The sequence below is a fragment of the Manis javanica genome, chromosome 1 (genome assembly GCF_040802235.1).
Source record: "Manis javanica isolate MJ-LG chromosome 1, MJ_LKY, whole genome shotgun sequence".
Taxonomy (NCBI): Eukaryota; Metazoa; Chordata; class Mammalia; order Pholidota; family Manidae; genus Manis; species Manis javanica.
Window position 1 is genome coordinate 197,081,553 of NC_133156.1, and position 19,452 is coordinate 197,101,004.

The following is a 19,452-nucleotide window of genomic DNA, read 5'->3' on the forward strand; positions in this document are numbered from 1 at the left end:
TCACCTGACAGACTGAGAGATCATGATTCTTATAATTATATCATAAATACTTGGTCAGTCCTAGATTGTGAGCATAGGTGACTAAGGCTTGGTTGAAAATGGCACTGGCTTTTAGCGAGATGTTGTGATTAAGGTGTAGAAGAGTTGGAAAGAGCAAATTTGGTTCAAAGCACAGATTTTCACAGTGTGGTCCATAGGCTGGTCTCGTCACAGAATTATGGGTTTGGAGGGGACCAGAGAGATGAATTAGTTTAACCTTCACACTTTTCAGAAATCTATGCCACAGCATCCCTGACAGATATTTTCTAGCTCTTACTTGCAAATCTCCAGAGCTGGGTGGGCTTGTCGTCTCAACAGCTCATTCCATTGTTAGGTATTTTCAGTTGTTGAAACATTCTTTCAAATTTGAGGCAAAATCTGCTTCCATGTTACTTCCAACTATTGGCCTTCATTCTCAACTTCAATAGACACACAAAAGCTGTTCTTCTCACTATGGTAGGACTTCCTGAAGAAATGACACACAGGTAGCATGCTCCCATCGGGTCTCCACTTCTCCAAACAAAATACCTCCTGGCCTTGTAACTGTCCTCTGTTGTTGTGGTTTCTAGAACTGCCTCATAATCCTAGTTCCCTTCTCTGGATGAGGAGCATGGATGTGTACAATGTGATTTGGGGGATAATAATAAGCTGTCAGGGAGCCACTAGGTCTTTTAACGAGAAGGCAGATGTTCTCTGAAAAGCGTCCCCTCCTGTCTTCTCCCTCAATGCAGCATACCACTTTAAGAATTCAAAAAGGACCTCTATGTCACTGACCCTCCAATGCTCCAAGACCCCTAGGAACCAAGGCAGTGACACTGGGCTGTGGGACAGCCTGTTCCTGTCTGTTGGGAGAGTGAATTCACTTGGCATGGTTCCTGCTGACCACTTCTTTATCAAAAGTGATGTGATTCTTCCCAGTAATTCTATAGAAATGTTTAAGCAGCAGATAGTGTAGGAAGTTTGATGCAGTGATAAAATGCACAGACAGGCAGATCTAAAGTTCAAATACGGCTCAGCCACTTTGGTAATTTGCTCTACATCCCAAGTCTCTGTTTTCTCATGTAAAATGAGGATGATCATTGCTATCTCACAAAGTTGATGTGAGGGCTAAATGTAATGAAATTTCCAAAACAGAGTCTGGCTCACATAGGTGCTTATAAGTGCACTTTGGTGTTCTTAGCATATGGGCTTGCTATTGGGGTTTTGGCCCTTTTCCAAAGTAGTCCATGTAAGGTGTTTGAGACACTCTGGTGTGGTGAGAAGGGGACTGAGGAATCTAAAGCAAGGACTGGTAGAGTTCTTTTTAAAAAGGGCCAGATGTTATTACTTTAGATTTACATTTAAATAGTCACATGTGCCTGGTTACTGCCTTTTTGCCTTGGAACATGTGAATTAGAATTGGGACAAATAAGGCTAAGCCCAGTCTGTGGAGTGAGACTATTAGGCAGTAGAGGAACGTTTCAAGTTTTCCAGTAGGAGACTATCAAGAACAGAAATGTGGAGAATACCAAGATGACTGTACTTGTGCTGACATACCTGTGCAAGGGGGGGTCAGGAATTGTAGCCTTGTAGGGTATATCATCTCTGTCACAACTACTCAGCTCTGAGAAGAATTTCCTTATTTTATTAAGGCTGAAAAACATTCCACCATATGTTTATATCACATTTTCTTTATCTAGTCATCCACTGAGGGACATTTAGTTTGTTTCCACATTTTGGCTGTTGGCAGTGAACCTTTGAGATGCTGATTTCTTTCTGAGAAACCACCTTACTGTTTTCCATAGCAGCTATATCATTTTACATTCCCGCCAACAACATACAGGACTTCCGTTTCTCCACGTCCTTGAAGACATTTATTCTTTTGCTTTTTTGGTAATAGCCATTCTAACCAGTATGAGGTGATTAGAGTCTTACTTTCTGATCTCAGCCCTGGGAACCTGCTTCTTCTGTGTTTGTCTTTGCAGGAGCATCTTTCGTCTACCCTGCAGTATCCCTCTGGGATCTGGGTAGGTTCTGGGAGCCCCTCTGGCCTCACTGGGCACACAGCCCCAAAACCTTTCTGGAGATTTGTTTAAAATATTTGTAGTTCCTGCAGTGGCATGGATCTCCACCCACTGTGAGGGCAGGTGGGTGAGGGAGGATGAATCCTTCAGAGGAGACCCACTGGAGATTTCCTTATCACTGGGGGTGAAGTACTTATGTCCTGTGTTTCCATTTGAATCATCTGTTAGTGGTGCAAAGTGCCTCCCTGACAGCCCACACTCTTGCTCTGTATATAAAAAAGAATTACAATTATTTGTGATAATTTCGCATCTCCTCACTCTGCGAAAGCAGGGCCTTGTTGGATTGCCATCCATGGCTCCATCTTCACATCCAGCAGAGTGATCAACACAAGGTACAAAGGTGCACACTCAACAGTTACCTGCTCAAGTTCAGCCCCTCTACTCATCCACAGAACTTTTGCAGGCCACACTTGCCAGATATTTCCTCTTCCTAGCACTGTGGGGAGAAGTTTGACTTTCAACGGTTAATGGACTCCAGGCTTGAAAAATGGACACGTACCATAGGTGTGGCCTTGACTAGAGGCCTCCGAGCTCAGGCCTCTGAAGTTGTCGTGGTGGCTGTCGCTGATACATCGTTTCGGTTTATGTCCGTGATTGGCATGGATGTCTTGGAGAGAGGAGACATTAATATCTTAAGGAACTGCTCCTTGCAAAGTTGGGAATGATGATGCATTCAATATTTTCTTCCTTGGAGAAAGGAACTTTTAGAATTTTCGTACTTGGTGTGCCTTCTTCTGATCCTTGTATCAGATTGTGTGAACTAAGTTCTGGAGGGCTTTTCCTTCTGTAATTATCAGCAGTAATAGCAGAAGAAAGTGAAGTGCTGGATCCTGTGCTCACAAACCAGTTGTGGACCTCCAGAGTTGGCTGACCTCCAAAAGGCAGGAGGGCAAAGTCTTGGACTGACAGGCTGCTGGGAGAGCTTCCAGCTCAGCATAGGCTGCCTTGCTCACATCCCCAGGAATGTAAAAAGCTGAGTTATCCATTGGCTGCCAGCAGGGGTAACTGAGAGGGGCGGGCAGAAGCGGGTGGGTACATGGGGAGAGCACTAACGACCTGGCTCTCTCCCTGGGACCTGCCATTCCAGCCACCTGGGGCCTCCTCTGGGCGCCCGTGGAAGGCAGGTCTCAAGCTAGGGCCCCTTCTTCCCCTGCCCTACTACTGCCACACCGTAGGCCCATTCAGAATCCCATGGCCCTTACTGCTATGATTTGGCTGAGTAACTCCAGTCCCTACATTGTCCCATGAATTCTTGCAGGTTTGAATGCATGCTCCGTGTGGCTTCCTCATCTTCTCCCTTTCCCTTTGTTTGGTGTTGTAGTGGACTGAGTAGTGGTCTTCCTGAAAGATACATCCAAATTGACCTTATTTGAAAAAGAGATCTTTGCAGATGTAATATAAGGACCTGGAATGGGATCACCCTGGATTTACAGTGGGCCTTAGACCAAAGACAGGTGTCTTATAAGAAGAGGAGAGGACACACAGACATGAAGGAAAAGGCCACATGAAGCTGAAGGCAGGAATTACAGTGACACAGCCACAAGCCAAGGAATGCCACAGATTGCGCCCTGTGGTGGCACAGAAAGGACTGTCCTTCAGAACCCCCAGAAGTCAACGCTACTGACCCCATGATTTGGGCCTGCTGGCCTCCACACACATGAGAGAATGAATTTCTGTTGTCTTAGCACCTAGTTTGTGGTAATTTGTATAGCAGCCCTAGGGAATTAATACAAGTGGTGACACGAGTGTAGTTTGGAAAAGACTTTTAAGACTAGCTTATTGACCCTATATTATTATCTTCTCAACAGCATCATCTAGGCTGCTGCAGCCAGGGCTTGGATGTATTGAGGAAAATAATGCTGGGTCATGTGCTTTTAATCACTAGCCCTGGGGTTCTCCTCCCCTGAAGTCAGGGGCTGTCCGTGGCAGATAACACCTCTCTTCTTCTTATCAGCTGGGAAAAAGAACAACCATACTAGACTGCTGGGAACAATGGAAAGAACAGTTTGGTTACAGGCATTTCATATTTCTCTCTTTTCTCTGTCCCTCCTTTGCTGCTTAGTATCTAAGCTAGGAAAGATCAGTGTCCCAGCACGCAGCAGCTGCCACGGGTTAGATGGCAATCACAACCCACCTTCTAAATGATGGAATCTCCTTAAAGGGGCAAAGTAAAGCAACATTAAAAATTAGAGAAAAGAAACCCTCCCACCTTCACTACCCTCTTTGGTCCTTCTCCCAGGCACCAGCCCTCTCGTCAGAGTAGAGTGGCTGGAAACACTAACAGGGCGAAGCAGAGAGAGTGTCCTGCGTGTGTGGGTGGAAGATACTCTGGGGAACCACTAAGGGGCCAAGTGGGGGATGGCTCATGCTGGCTGCTCTGCTTGTCAGTGTTTCAACATGTTAGAATGTTGATGTGCAAGAATCTTCAGTTGTTCTATGGGCTGAAAGAAAACCCAGTTGTCTCACTTCACAATAAGAGAGATTTTTGGCAGTCATTAAATGGTCCAGCGCTGCAGCCTCAAGACATTTCTGCTGCTGCGTGTGTGTACCGCTCTGAGGTGCTTCCGTGCCCTTCATTTCATCTGAGTCTCCCAAGAAAGAGTCTGTGAGATGGGTAGAGAGGAAAATTACCCCATTCAAAAAATCACAATACAGGAGGTTTTGGGCCATGTTGAGCACAGCAGGGAAACAGTAAGGAAATACAGGCTTGGAGAGGAGTGTGGGCTGGGGAGCAGATATGGCAGACTCTGGAACAGTGAAGAAACCTTCATGACTGGAGAGCAGGGCACGTGGGTGACACACATAGCTGGAGAGCTCTGTCATTTGAAGAGGTTTGTGGAATGGCATGGTTGATTAAGAATGCCAATGCAAGGGGAATAAAAAGAGGGAAACCTGTGATTTGTGAGTAGGTAGTCCCTCCTGAAGCCTAAATGTTCACTTGGAGGTGGATTTTCCTAAAACTGTGTCTCCTCATGCAAATGATTACCCCTCATAATGATGCTCCAAGATAATACAATGGATAAACTCTGTCCTCTGCAATAATGAGTGGAGGCTGCTGCGGTAGCTGCTCATGCATCATGGATGTGGCTGTTGATTGGGGGCCCCCTCCACAAGGCAGCATTTTGGGAAGCTGGCTCTGTTGGGCACAAGGAAGCCTGGGCTGGTGGACGTGACCATTGGGCTGTTATCCGGCTGTGATGAGCTTTGAGAAGAGGAACTTGGCACCTCCAGAATCCCCAGCAGGAGGTCTGTTCTCAGCTGGTCTGACACATCACATGTGCTTTTTGATTTGCACACATAAAACAAATCTCTACAATGACTCTCTCCCCACAGCCTCTTCAATTAGAGCTGCCTTTGTCCTTAGCCCCCTTTTGTTGACCAGCTTAGAAATTAGTTAGAAGGGAGAAGAAAGGGAAGTTGTCTTTGTGGTCAGTGGCGCTGGAGAGCTGGCTGCTAATGAAGGAGACTTGAATGGGGCAATTGTGCTGCTGTTTATATAGTTTTTATTTTAATTTGCATCCGTACCAGCCTCAGATCCCAAGGGTCATTTTGCCATGTTTGGAGAATTTATCTCCTCCCATAGAGCCAAATCTGCCAGCTTATCATTTGCTTCAAGGAAATTAATGTGGGTCTCCCCTCCCTTCACTTTTATCATGTGCTCTTGAATTGTTTATACATTCATGGAGACAAAGAAAGACTCTTCAGAAACCACAGAAGGTTTCTTTCCATGTGTTTCTGGGTCATCTGAGATTTAGCTCTCCTGTTAAAAGGCTTCTAGTGCCAAGGAGTCAGGGAGCAAGTCCTAGAATGGGGCAAGGGGATGGAGAGTAAGGGATGGGGGCCTGGCGTCAGGGAGCTGAACTAAATCTCTTGAAGGAAGAGCGAGAGAAACTGTACTCCATTTCCCCTTACCCTCTGTGTGGATATGCATTCTTTACTCTTCTACTTTTCCTGATGATCTCAGCAAAACTTGACTCAAGAACTAACTCCAGCTTTTTAAATAAATTGCCATCCCTCACTGTGGCATTTCAGACTCTGCATAACTTAGCTCCTTTTAGTTCCTGCTGCTGTCTAATGAGAATTTTCAGAAATAGTGATTTCTGAGCCTGTGTTTCTCCTCACCTGTGAGCTTAGCTCTGTTCCACATCACTGCACAAGCTGACCCCACCTGGCAGGCGCCTCCTGCCCTGTCCAGCCCACCCTGCCTTCCGTCCCACACACAGCCCTCCTTGTGTACGGAGCCTTCCCTGAACGCTCTCCAGCCCCCAGGGTGCTCTGCATCACTAAGGTGCTGGCTCCTCAAAGCGGCACCTGACCCAGAGCAGCAGTCTTCCCTCAGAACATGAGAATGCAGAATCTTGAGCTCCACTGCAGAACTACTGAATCAGAACCTGCATTTGAACAAGGCATTTCAACTGGGTATTTTTTGTGCATACTAGTTTGGCAGCCCTGTTCTAGATGCCTACGGCATTTATCATTCCACTTGCTGATTGATTTATTCCCACATGTCTTCATGCATGTGGGCCTTGCTTCCCTAGTATGAGTGTTGGCACCTGAAGACAAGGACAGGCAACCTAGGTTCACTTATGGCATCATTTACAGTCCAGTGTTTTGATGTCCTTTTATGTATGTGTTCTGTTTTTTTCATGTTAATATATTAAGGGTGGGGACCTCATGCAAATTTTTCTTATCTCGATACAGCTTTTTCTCTCCCCTTGATAAATAAGCCTTCCCCAGGACTCTTTATAGTAGAGAACAGGGTAACTACCCAGTTCAGAGAGGACATTTCTAAGCCTCTTCCCATATTGTGTTGGGTTAGAGAGCCTGGTGCATGCCCAGAGCGTTGTCCTTGGGGAGTCTGCCTCATCCCTCTGCACACTCTCCTTCCTTCAGTTTTCCTACACAGTCACTACCAAATCAGATTAATGGGGGTAAAGGAGGTCATACAAGGTGATGCACAGCATGCACAGGGGCACGGGGGATGAGCTCACAAGTCTGAAAGCCTCTGGGGAAGGAGCCTCAAGCTATGTCTGGAAAAGGAGGAGGGTTTTCTGTTAAATCTAAGTGCCATGGGATAAGGCACACAGGCCAGGGCTGCATGGGGATGGAGAGCCAGTGCACTATTATAGTGTGTGTGTGTGTGTGTGTGTGTGTGTGTGTGTGTGTGTGTGTGTGTGTGTGAGATGTGTGGGTGAGGAGGTGGCAGAGAGGAAGGGGGAGAAAGGAAGAACTACCAGGGTGCTCAGGGGTGTGTGACAGGATGAGGTGGCACAGGCTGGGGGATGGGGGGCCCCCAGTTTGGGGCTTTGTGCCCACCTAAGGGAAGTAAGATCTCATTCTACAGGTGATCGAAAGCCACTGGAGGAATTGGACTGGTAGGAGACAATTAGGGAGTTTAAATCACTCTGTGCTAACAGTGGGGTGGGTGGTCTGGACAGGGTGACAGGGAAACCTATGGGGAGGCTCTAGCCAGAATCCAGGCAAAAGAGGATGGTGTTAAGGGTGTCAGCCGTTAAGGGACCCTGGAGTCATGCTTTCCCGTACCTCATGTCCAGTTAGTTGCCAATTCCTGTTCAATCTGCTTCTGAACTCTTCAGAACTTAGTCTCTGTTGTCCATCTCCAGTGGCATCATCCAAATACTCTTCCCCCAAGTGTTCTTCCCAAGTGCAGTCTGGCCTGGCTCTTTTCCCTGGCTCTGCAGTGTCACCGTCTGGAGGACAAGGACCAACCCCCTCACTGTGGTGTCAGCAGACCCTTCATTCTGGCCCACCAGCTACCCTCCAACCTGCTCTCCCATCACCCCCATTGCATGTCCCCTCTCTGCTCAGAGTTCCCAATTCCTGGAACATAGCTTGCCCTTGGGAATTTTAGAGCTTTCTCCTGCACTTAGAAAGTCTTCCACCAGCTCTGCCTGGTGAATTCTACTCTTTCCCCAAGATTCAGTTCAAATATCATCTCCTGGGGAAACCACCCTGAGTGCTTTCTTCTCTGTGTCACCAAAGGTTTTTTATGCATCTCTCTCTGACTTCTTATACTCAATATGATGTGACTGTTTATGCATCTACCTTCCCCCAAGTTGGCCAATGCCTTGAGGCAGCCCCTGGAAAAGGCCAGTGTGGGCACCGCATGGCAAGATGCACCCAATTACCCCCTCTCCCGGGCCCTTCATCTCTGCGACAATAGCTCCCTGCTCCGCACTTGGTCCAGGACACCAGTTCGCTGAATTAGGCGAGCAGCTGGCCTGAGTGGAGGAAATGGAGGCAGGCTCCTGCATAGGGAGGTGGTTATAAGAAACACACAAGTCTTCACTAGTATTAATGGAGAGTGGAGTTATAGCTCTCTGTATTGTTTTACATTTTTACAAGAACCTACTGCTTTTGCAAGTGAAAAAAAGAGAAAAGGAAAAAACTGAAAAGAAAAAAAAAGAGTATATGTGTGAGAAACTAACTACAGGTGATCAGTGTATTTATTTTTAACTTTAAATTTTTCAAACATACACAGAAGTAGGAAACATACTGCAGTGAATCCCCATGTACCTGTCACCGGCTCCAACAGTTAACATTCTGCCATTCTTGTTTTATCCCACCTTTACTTAGCTTTGTTGGTGATTTTTACAGCAAATTCCTGATGTCACATCATTCCATCCATAAATATTTGAGTAGGTATTTCAAACAGGTAAAGACTTTTGACAGAACAAAATAATACCATTAACATACTTAACACAATTAAAGGGAATTTTTAAAATATCAGATAATAAATAATGTGTTCAGTTTTCCCAACTGAGTTAAAAAAAATCTTTTTTCCATTGTTTTGTTCAAATTAGTAAAAGATTACTTAGAGCTTTTAGAAAACATTTTTTTAAAATGTTGCCCTGGCTGTGGCCCATGAGCTGTGCTGCCTCGGGGCCAAGGCCTGGACCACCTCCTCCTGTGCAGTGTGCGCTGGCCTGTGGGCGGTCAGCGCATGTGGAGCCAGAGGTCACACAGTAACTGAGTGTCCTCCCAGGAGAGGCCAACACAGGAAACCTGAGGCCACAAGAAGTCAAGGATGGGGGAACTGATGTTCCTGATAATCCAGATCCTTAAAGGAATGGACTGCTTCAGAAATTCAGGCATCACAGGCTTTTACTCCCTGAAAGTAGTGTGGGGTGTGTTCTTCACCTCTGGTTTCTGGACCTACTTCTCAACTGCCCCTTGCACTGTTCAAGTCTAAGGAGGAGGAATCTGGGTCATCTACAGCCCAAGAGAGCTAGGCATTTTTACAAGAATCTATTGCTTTTGTGTAAAAATCCTTAGGGATTAGCATAGGCCCTGGGACAAGTGAGGGGCCAGGTAGCAGAGACTGTATTTGTGTATTTGGCAAGGAGAAGGCTACTGTTCTGTGCCTCCCAAAGGGGAAGCTTGTAATAGAACAAAGCAGTGGATCTAGTGAATCTGGGGTGCAAAGGGCTGGAGAGAGGTATGGTGACTGGGAAAGTAATCTGCAGAGCAGAAGAACAGCCCTTGTCAATCCTGCATGTACATCATGTATGTATTTATAATTTCTATCCCATTTTCATGAAAACTTGAGGTGGCTTACAATAAATATAACAGGTAAATCTGTCATTAGAATAGGCTGAATGGAGGCTTGGCACATGATCTGGCCTTTGCACACCCACCAGTCTGTTTTTCCAATAATAAGTCTTTATAAAAGGGCTGCACAGTTTTTAATGTGTACATTCTATTTTTAAGCCTTATTATGCCTCATATTAGAATAAGTGTCAAAATAAACAAACACCAAGTACAAGTTTAAATAATGTGCTACTGCTTAGCTATTATGAGCTTTCTTATCTAAACACTTTTCTTTTTAAAAGTTTTTATGAACTATGTCAAAATACAGAAGATATTATTCTTTGTAGCTCTTGTATAGGTAATAATATGAGTACCTTATACTCAACACCCACCTTCGGAACTAGTGTTTCATAAATATAAACTGAAGCCTCTTACATGGCTCCTCACCTATCCCCCTCCCTTCACAGGTATTGCTTTCTCCTAAGTCTTGTTTGTATTAAAAAACAGTATATATAAATATTAAATAATAAATATAATTGTAAATATTTGCATGTTTTAAAATGTGCTAAAAATACAATATGTAAGAAATTAAATACCTGATTTTCTTTATACAGTGAAGACAAATGGAGGCCCAGGACTTTTATGTGGCTTCTGGACATCTCTCTTCCAACTTGCTATTCAGAATAATGGCATTAATGATCTTCTTAATACTTCTCCATTGTTGCTCTTATTTTTCTCTGCGTGGCTGACCTCAGGGAGTCTGTGCAAGCCTCCTCCCTTCCTGGGAGCTCTGGAATCAGCCAGACTTGGACCAAAACTTTTCTGTGTTACTTGGTAACTACGTGACCTCAGGCAAATTGCCTCTTGGGGCTTCAATTTCCTCTCTGTAAAACAAATATTAGTACTTGTAAAACAAATACAGCAGTAGTCACCTCAGAGTTCTGAGGTTTTAAGAAGACACTGCACATTAGGGGCTGAGCTCTGCACCAGCCAGATAGCAAGATAGCAAGAGTCTGATAAAGATTTTTGGAGTGCTGTATGTCCTTCTGAATTATTGCAACCTGACATCAGGTCCCTTTATCCACCCACAATGATCTAGAATTGCCAAATAAAAGCACAAGGTCTAAACAAGGCTATTCAGATTTCTTCAGAATTTGTGGGGAAAGAGCGACTATTTCCTTTGTAAATAAGAGCTGCACAGGAATAAACATTTCCATGCTGGAAACTGTGTGTCCTTACTGGACTTAACATTTCCAGGATGATGGAAGCTCCAACTCTCTATGGAATGTGGTCTTCATGCACAATGGCCCAAATCAAATAGGCTGACAGGACAGTGATGAGTGAGAACCACAGGGATTAATTCCAGACAGCTGAGATTTGTCAACAGCATAAATGTGGAGTTCCGCTTCTCATCTCTTTTCAAGAAATGGACTTGATTTACTGTGAACTAAGTTCTTTCAGGATCTGTAAGCTGAAATGAGAGAATTACCAGGGCATTTAAACTCGAAACATTGTTTTCTATTTCTAGTCAAAGTATTTTCCCCTTCTATAATTTAGATTTTTTCTTCAAAACCATCCCTTACAAGTCCTACAGAGGGAGTTGACCCAGGTAAGCCTAATCAGCAAGGCCTCAGCCTGAGCAACCAGTTCCAGGCTTTCTTGTTGCCTGACTGCCAGGACATACCAAAAAGAGCTTTGTTTCCTCACCTGTACAATGGAGATAAAAATGTATACCCATTCCTCATTTTCTGCATCCTCAAAGGTAAATGCTTCCTTAGCTCCAGCTGCCTTTGGACATGGGGAACTTCTCAGATTCGCCTTCAGGGCGGAGGTGCTCACTCCCTCTGCTGCCACCCACAGCCCAGTCCCTCCCAGGAATGGCTCTGCCTGAAAAGAGTTGCTTTGGCCAAAGTTACACTCCCTTCCCAGAGGCAGTCCTCATCCAATGACTCATCCAGGTGGAGGCGGAAAGGCCCAGCCACTTTTCTCATTTTGGGATAACTCCGAAGGACCCTCTCAAGCCCAGAGCTCCTTTGGGGATCTGCTGAGGCCTTTGTTCACAGCCCAGCTTCTTCCTCCACTCAACCCTGTCTTCATTTCTCCAGAGGAATTGCACCCAAGTGCTTTTCCCAGTACACCTCAGACATGCAAACCTCGAGGTCTCAGAGTCTGTTTCTTAGGGAACTTAACCCGAGACATTAGTGGAGAACAGACTAACATCTGTCAATCCTTGGAGTTTATTAGAAACAGCAATCCTGTGATGCCATGACATTGACACTTTTTTTCCTCCAGTCTTATTATAAAAATTGTAATTTAAGGAATACAGTAGCAGAGGGGAGATCAGCCTTATTCAAACAAATAAACAGGGAGAAATCAAATCAGGAAAGGGAAGGAAGACACATGAAGGTTTTTTAAGAAAGGTTCAGGCTAGAGATAGTGTCAGGAATTCACAAGACTTACCAGCATCTGGGTGGGGCTGATACTGGACGGGAGGTCGCTCCTTTTCTCTACCCCGCCTGCCCACCATAGACCCCAGTCAGGCTATTTGTACCCTTAAAGGAAGGCAGATCTAATGGATTTTTATAGGTCTGTCTATAAATGAATCTATGGTAGTTCCTTTTTCATTTTTTTAAAGTTGCATGTGTACTATATGAATACTTTCTTCTTGTAAAAACATCAACCAACAGAGCATTCATAGCAGGAGTCTCTCTACTGCTGTGTCCCAAACCCACTTTTCTACCCAGATAGAAATATTATTATCAGTTTAGTAGGTATTTTTCCAGATGTATTTCTATCCATTTACACATACATATATGTATATACAGAAAGGTGTAGTTTTGTGGGTATACACATTTAAAATATAGATTTCAGTATGCATATTGTTAAGCAATTCTAGGTTGTATCCAATGCTACATTTTTGCAGTACTGTAATTAAAACTTTTGTATATTCTTCATTCTTGAGTGCAAGTGTTTCTGTAGGTTAGCTTTTGAAAACAGAATGCTGGGTCAAAGACCATGCACAGTTTAAAATATGGTGTAACCTAATTTTCCTCCTATCTCTTAACTCTGGATATTTTTTTTTTTACTTTACTTCAGCTTTATTGAGATATAAGTGACATATAACATTCTCTAAGTTTAAAGAATACAATATGATGATTTGATATGCACATTATTGTGAAATGATTACCACAATAAGGTTAGTTAACACATCTATCACCTTACATAATTGCCATTTTGTTATTGTGTTACGGTATGAATGTTTAAGATCTCTCTTAGAAACTTTCAAGTATGTGTATGATACAATACTGTTAACTGTAGTCATCATGCTATACATTAGATGCCTAGAACTTATTCCCCATAACTAGAAGTTTGTGCTCTTGGATTGGACCAACATCTCCTCATCTTCCCCACCCCTCAGTCTGTGGCAACCACCGACATTCTGTTTCTGAGTTCAGCTTCCTTAGAGTCCACAAGTAAGTGAGATCATACAGTATTTGTCTTATCTCCCATGTTTTTGATAATAGCTACTCTTAACAGTTGTGAGGCATATCTCATCGTGGTTTTGATTAGCATTTCCCTGATGATTACTGATGCAGAGCACTTTTTAAAGTACTTGTTGGCTTTTTGTATGTCTTCTTTGAAAGTCTATTTGGGTCTATTTAAAGGAGCTTGAGAAGGATTGGCAGTAATTCTTCTTTAAATGTCTGATGGAATTCACCAGTGGCACCATCTTCTTCTAGGCTTTTCTTTTTTGAGAGGTTTTTGATTACTGGTTTATTCCCCTTGCTCATTACTGGTCTGTTCATATTTTCTCATTTTTCATGATTCAATTCTTGGTTTCATGATTCAATTTTGGTAGGTTGTCTGTTTGCAGGAATTTATCCATTTCTTCTAGACTGCCTTTTTGTTGCCTTATAATTGTTCATAGCAGTCTCTTAGGTTGCTTTGTACTTTGATGGTATCAGTTGTAATGTTTCCTCTTTCATTTATAATTTTATTTACTTGAGTCTTCTTTATCTTTTTTCTTGGTTAGTCTAACTTAAGGCCCAATAGTGGGTATTATTAGTCTCTTTAATGTTTCTAATTTGATGAACAATGATATTTTAACATTTTAATTGTATTTCTGTTTATAGTGAGATTGGGCATATTGTCCTTTGCTTTTTGCCATTCATATTTCTTTTACTATGAAATGTCTCTTTATATTCTTTTTCCTTTTTAAATAAATTGTTTACCTTTTTCTTATTGAATTATAAGCATTAACGATATGCTGAATATTAATCCTTTGTCTATTATACATGCTGCAGATATTGTACTATGTCACTTTTTTTTATCTTTGTGATATCTTCTATTCCAAAATTTGGATTTTCAGGGTTTTTTTTTTGGTGGCTTCTGTGTTTTTGTACCTTAGGTAGGCCTTTCTTGTCTCATGGTTATAAATATGTGAAAACTATTTATTAAGGTTGCAATAAGTCAAGACTGTCTTACAGGCCAGAATCTGCTTAGCCTTAGACACGTAAGAGAGGAGCCCATGTACAGTGGCTATGATGTGGAGGCCTGCGACTCCAACTTTCCTCATCTTAAGAGACCAAGGAACAGAACCATGGCTTGTGGATAGTCTCTGCTGCCATGATGCAAGTCCAGAGTGCTCTCACCTACTGTTGTTGCTCACTCCACCCAGGAAGGGTACAGAAAATGTGAAGCCATCTTGAAGACCCAAATTTCAGAGAGTTCCATCCCTTTCTGCCCAAAGTCCTTGAGATGCTTAGCGATCTTAGAACAATGCAGATGGGTGTAACAGGAGAAGTTTTTTCAGGATGTGGTAGAAAAAGCAGTCACAGAGCTGTGATTCTGAGGTCAAACCAAAACAAAAAAAAAAATCCATCTGCACAGAGTCTCACTGAAGCGTCTGTGTTTATAAGGCTCCATGCTAGGTAGTGTGCAAAATGAGTGATGCCTGCCCTTTTAGAGATAACCCTTTCCACAAAGGTACAGTAGAGCAAAAACCAGACAGATCTGTGATTGAATCTGGCTCTGCCCTTTAGCCCCTGTGGAACTGTGGGCAAACCAGTGACCTTCTCCAGGCCTTGATCTCCTTTTCTGTAAAATGGGCATTATCCTGGCTTGGGGAGATAAGTAGGCTGTGAAGACTGATGAATTAATGAGTGGGAATGTGGGTCGTAAGTGCTCTAAGAACAGTATCATTGTTATACTTGGAGTCTGGGCGGGGACATATGAAGCAGATACAATCTCTGTCCCCAAGGAACTTGTGATATACATGCATGGAAATGGAAAAATAGGACAAGCAGGAAATGATACAGTTGTCAACTTGTGTGGTGGTGGAAGTTGGAGAGGGGTCTAGTGTTCATGTGGCCTGAGTACTATCCTATTTGTGGTTGTGTTTTTATGAAAGTGGCCAGATGTGTTTTGAGTGGAATGAAATGAAACGACCCCAAGCAGATGGCCTTGTCTGTGGACTCTGTTTGTCCTCCTTGTTCTCGAGGACCATGGACTATCACCCACAGCAGCTTCTGTCCCCAGGTTCTTTTCCTTTCTTTTAGTCTTAAGTGACTGCAAAGGCTTTTGGGCCTCACCAGGCCTCTGACAGCCCTGCTGAAGTGACCCTGTGAGAGCTTCTGTGCATCTGACTAGACATCACCAAAGAAGATTCAGACGGAAAAGCTGAAAAACTGGCTGTTGGTCTCTGAGTAAAGAAAATATAATATATCCTATGCTGAGTCCCCTCCATGGGAATTCAGTTCTGCTCCATGCTGTGTCCTCAAAGGAGTGCGAATGTTTACCAGAGAAGGAGAAGACACTGACAGAGGAGAGGGAGGCTGGTGTGATGCTCTCGGCCATAACTTGCTGCACAGTCTGTGTGCTGGGGGCTGGCAGTGCCACTGTAGTCGACAGAGAAGAGGCCTGTGACTGGCCTGTGTGTTATTTTCCCTTTGCTCTGCTATAGACTGGTGCAAGGAGCACTGGGCTCCCCAGTCCCTCTGAATGGGCCACTTTGCTTCCCAAGACCAGCTGCCTAACAGTTAGATGTCTGGCCTTCTTTACAAAAGGCAGTGGTGGCTCTGTCACCTTCTGAAAAACAGTCCAGGGTTAAGGCTGACTGCATAATTTGAAAAACCCAGTGTAAATTGAAAATGGGCCCTTGTTCAAAAAGCAGGAAAGAAAACTGCCTTTGAAGTACTAAAATATAAAACTTTTTCTTCAAAAAAATTTTTTTAAAGAAAGAACTTGTTTATAAACATAATAGGCATAATAGTATTGAATGAATAACAGCATAAACAAAAATATAAAATGAAAAGCTTTTGGGTTGTCAGATAATACTATGTAATACAATAAATGATAATACTTTCTTAATGTGCTATCTTGATTATAAGATTTTTCCAGTTTGTTTTTTTGCAAATTCATTTCTTACGTAATCAGAAGTTATACTTTCAGCAACTTCATTTGCAGTTGATATAATTGAAAGTGACAGTCATGCTTGGCAATGCAAGGTCTTAAATAATTTTTGATAATTGCTGATTTTGAGAAGGATCTTTCTGCTGACAGAATTGTTACTGGAAATGTTAGGTATATTTTAGAGCCTGGGACAACACTTGGGTAAATTTCTGGTAAAGTTTTCAAAATAGAAATCTGAATACATCTAGAGCTAATGATCAGCTTCATTGTCTGAATTTAATTTTAAATATAAATTTATATAATGGCATTTTGAAGTTTCCTCTGGCATTTCTTGTAATTTGAAGAGGTCATATAAGGAATTGAAAGCAGTTTCATGATTTAGATATAATTAAAATGCTTATTTATATGTTTTATTGCTTCATCCTCCATTATAAGAAAAACTTATTTTGAATTATCTTGTTAATAATTAGCTTATCTGAAGCATCATGTGAAAATAATGTCCATTCTGTTGAATGCAATTGTCTTTAAATTTTTGTCTAAGTCTGCAGAGATCTGCTTTGCAGTGCTATTAACAGTTGCCAAAACCAGAGATTCTAAACTCTCAAAAGAATTCTGATGACTCTCTGAGAGGTTTTATTGCAGTGTTCATGTGCACAATTTAATTCTGCAGTAGTTTACAAATGAAGTTCTCTGCCTGGGCACAGACAGTAACTGTCTCAGTGCTCCGACTGGAGAGTTAGTATGTGTGCAGATGGTGTGGGAATGGGCTCTGGGGATGGATAGGCATGCTGGCCTCCCCCACTGTCCTGGCACTGTTTCCAGGAGGAACCCCTCCCTCCCCTGGGGGGATGGCCGCTTCTGCCATCAGCACTTCTGCTGTCACCACCACTGCTCCTAATCTGAGCTCAGATCTGGGCCTGCCTGCCCCCTTATTACACTTCCTGCAGTGCCCACAGGCCGGGATGTGTACCTAGTGCCAGCGTATCTCCTCTGTTCTCACACATACTTTGTGTCTCATCAGACTTTACTTACAAAATATGAATTCAAAAGTAAAACTGTTAAGAATTTCAGGATACCAGCCACAGACCATTAAACCAAATCTGAGAGTTAGGCCTTGTGCAACTGCACAGCTTACACACCCATGGGATCCACCCTGATTCAGAGCATGTGTGCAGACCTTGGCGGGGAAGCAGTAGGATCTTTATACTGAAAGCCAGAAAGTGCTCCAAGTCAGGGGACCCATAGAAACCAGGACTGGCTTCTAAAAATGGAAACCCAGCACATCCCAACTCATAACACAGGGACTGCATACAGATAAACAGCTTGAAAGACTTATTTTCCCAGAGTAGAGAGGAAACCATTGCTAAGTAACTCATGTTCCTTACTTCCCTGCCCCTACCCCACGGTCTGGTGACCTAGGCCTCTGGAGGGGTCAGCAGATCATAAGCACATGGGGGTGATGATTGCCAAGGGAGCAGATTTCCCACTGATGCCTGACCATCAGCACAGTCTCATTCTCTCTTATGCTGCTAGAGAGCCCTTTCCCAGCCGCAGAGTAAAGTGATCACTGGACAGAAGAAAAGAGACAGAGAAACAGATTGGGCCTTGTGTCTAGGCAAATGACTGGTTCTCATTTGACCCTGGAGCAAGTGCTTTCTTGCATATGACACACAAGCCCCCTGAAGAAGGAAGTAGGATTTATCTCCTTATAAAGGATTCCAAAAATAAGGCATATTCAATAGTTAAACTAGTGCCTTTGGAAGTTTTTTATAACTTTATTTTCTCGTTACAGAATCAGTTTTTAGAAATGTTGATTTAGAAAATACAGATAAGTAAAAATAAGAAATCTCACTTAGCAGAAATTAACAGCAGAAGTAAAATTTTGACATACACTCTAGCAATATTTTTGTTTTTCTGTATGTATTTCAGAAAAAAATGTTAATTATAGAAAAGTAGAGTGAATAACATGACAAATACTCAGGTACCCAATACCCTGAATGAATAAGTATTTACAGTTTGTCATATTTGCCTCAGATATACATTTTTTTATGTAAAGATAAGTTTTAATAAATTTCTACAAAGCCCTTCATTTTAACCTGCCTCATTACAGGGATAAAAGTGTTATTCTATCTTGAGTCTAATACAGAATATAATTTTTTTTTTGAGAGGGCATCTCTCATATTTATTGATCAAATGGTTGTTAACAACAATAAAATTCTGCATAGGGGACTCAATGCACAATCATTAATCAACCCCAAGCCTAATTCTCAACAGTCTCCAATCATCTGAAGCATAACGAACAAGTTCTTACATGGTGAACAAGTTCTTACATAGTGAATAAGTTCTTACATGGTGAACAGTGCAAGTTGCCTCAGATATTTTATATAAAAGAAACAAAATGTTACTGATAGAATTCAAGTCCTTTCCCACTCAATCCTGTTTCCCTTCTTCATTCCTTAGAATCAACTTCTGCTGAGAACTTCATATATCCTTTCCATACACATTTTTATAGATTTACTTTATGCATGTATTTATATTTTGAAGGACTTAAAGATTTACTGAAACTGTACATATTCTTTTCTGGAATTTGTTTTTGTCACTCATTGTCTTTAAGACTTATTCACATTGACACATACAGACCCAATTCACTAATTTTAATTGCTATTACAACATCAGTTGGCAAACTATGGCTGGGAGTATATCTAGCCTGTGAGCAAATCTGGCTAAGAATGGTTTTATATTTATAAAGGCAGTTAAAAGAAGAACTAGTCTGTAATACATACTTGGGTGATTCACAAAGCCAGAAACATTTACCCCCTGGCTCATAAAAAGTTTGCTGAGCTCAGTTGTATTGCTTCCCTTTGTATGAATATGTAATAGTCTATATTCTCCACTGATGGACACCGAAGTTGCTTCCAGTATTTCACCCTTACAAAGAACTGCTTGAACATACTCCCATATGTCCCCCTTCGTATGTGTGCATGGTTTCTCAGGAACAAGTGGTATTACTGAGTTGAATGGTGTTTGCCATTTGCAGTCTGACTGCCAAATTCCCCTCCACAGTTGCTATACAAATTCAGACTTCAACTAGTGGTAAATGAGAGGTCTCATTTTTTCCAAAATTTCATCTATATTTAATTTTATGAGATTTTTCATAGTTGCCAATCTAATGGAGGTGGGTGGAAGATCGCTTTTATTTATGTCTCCCTGTTTACTAAAGAGGTTGAGCAGCTTTTTCTGAATTTATTGGCCATTCAATTTTCTTCTTTTGTGCTTGCCTTTCTGTTTTCTTTGCCCCTCTTCCTGCTGGGACTTAAGTTTTTTATTATTATAGAAATTCTTTTTATATTCTGAATTCTAAACTTTGTGAGGTCCATATATTGCAAAT

The 19,452-nt window shown here is 42.4% G+C and overlaps 1 long non-coding RNA gene across 3 annotated transcripts in view; it reads right to left on the reverse strand.

The window, feature by feature from the left end:
- LOC108407366 (uncharacterized) overlaps window positions 1-10,507 on the reverse strand; it is a 29,960-nt gene extending 19,453 nt beyond the window's left edge. For 2 of the 3 annotated variants that reach the window (XR_012121232.1, XR_012121239.1), the window contains exons 1-3: window positions 10,250-10,507; window positions 8,640-8,785; window positions 7,647-7,813 (exon numbers count right to left, since the gene is read on the reverse strand). This is a non-coding gene — a long non-coding RNA (uncharacterized lncRNA). The remainder of the gene's footprint in view (window positions 1-7,646; window positions 7,814-8,639; window positions 8,786-10,249) is intronic. The other variant, XR_012121237.1, reaches the window with a different exon arrangement.
- Between the last annotated feature and the right edge of the window lie 8,945 nt (window positions 10,508-19,452).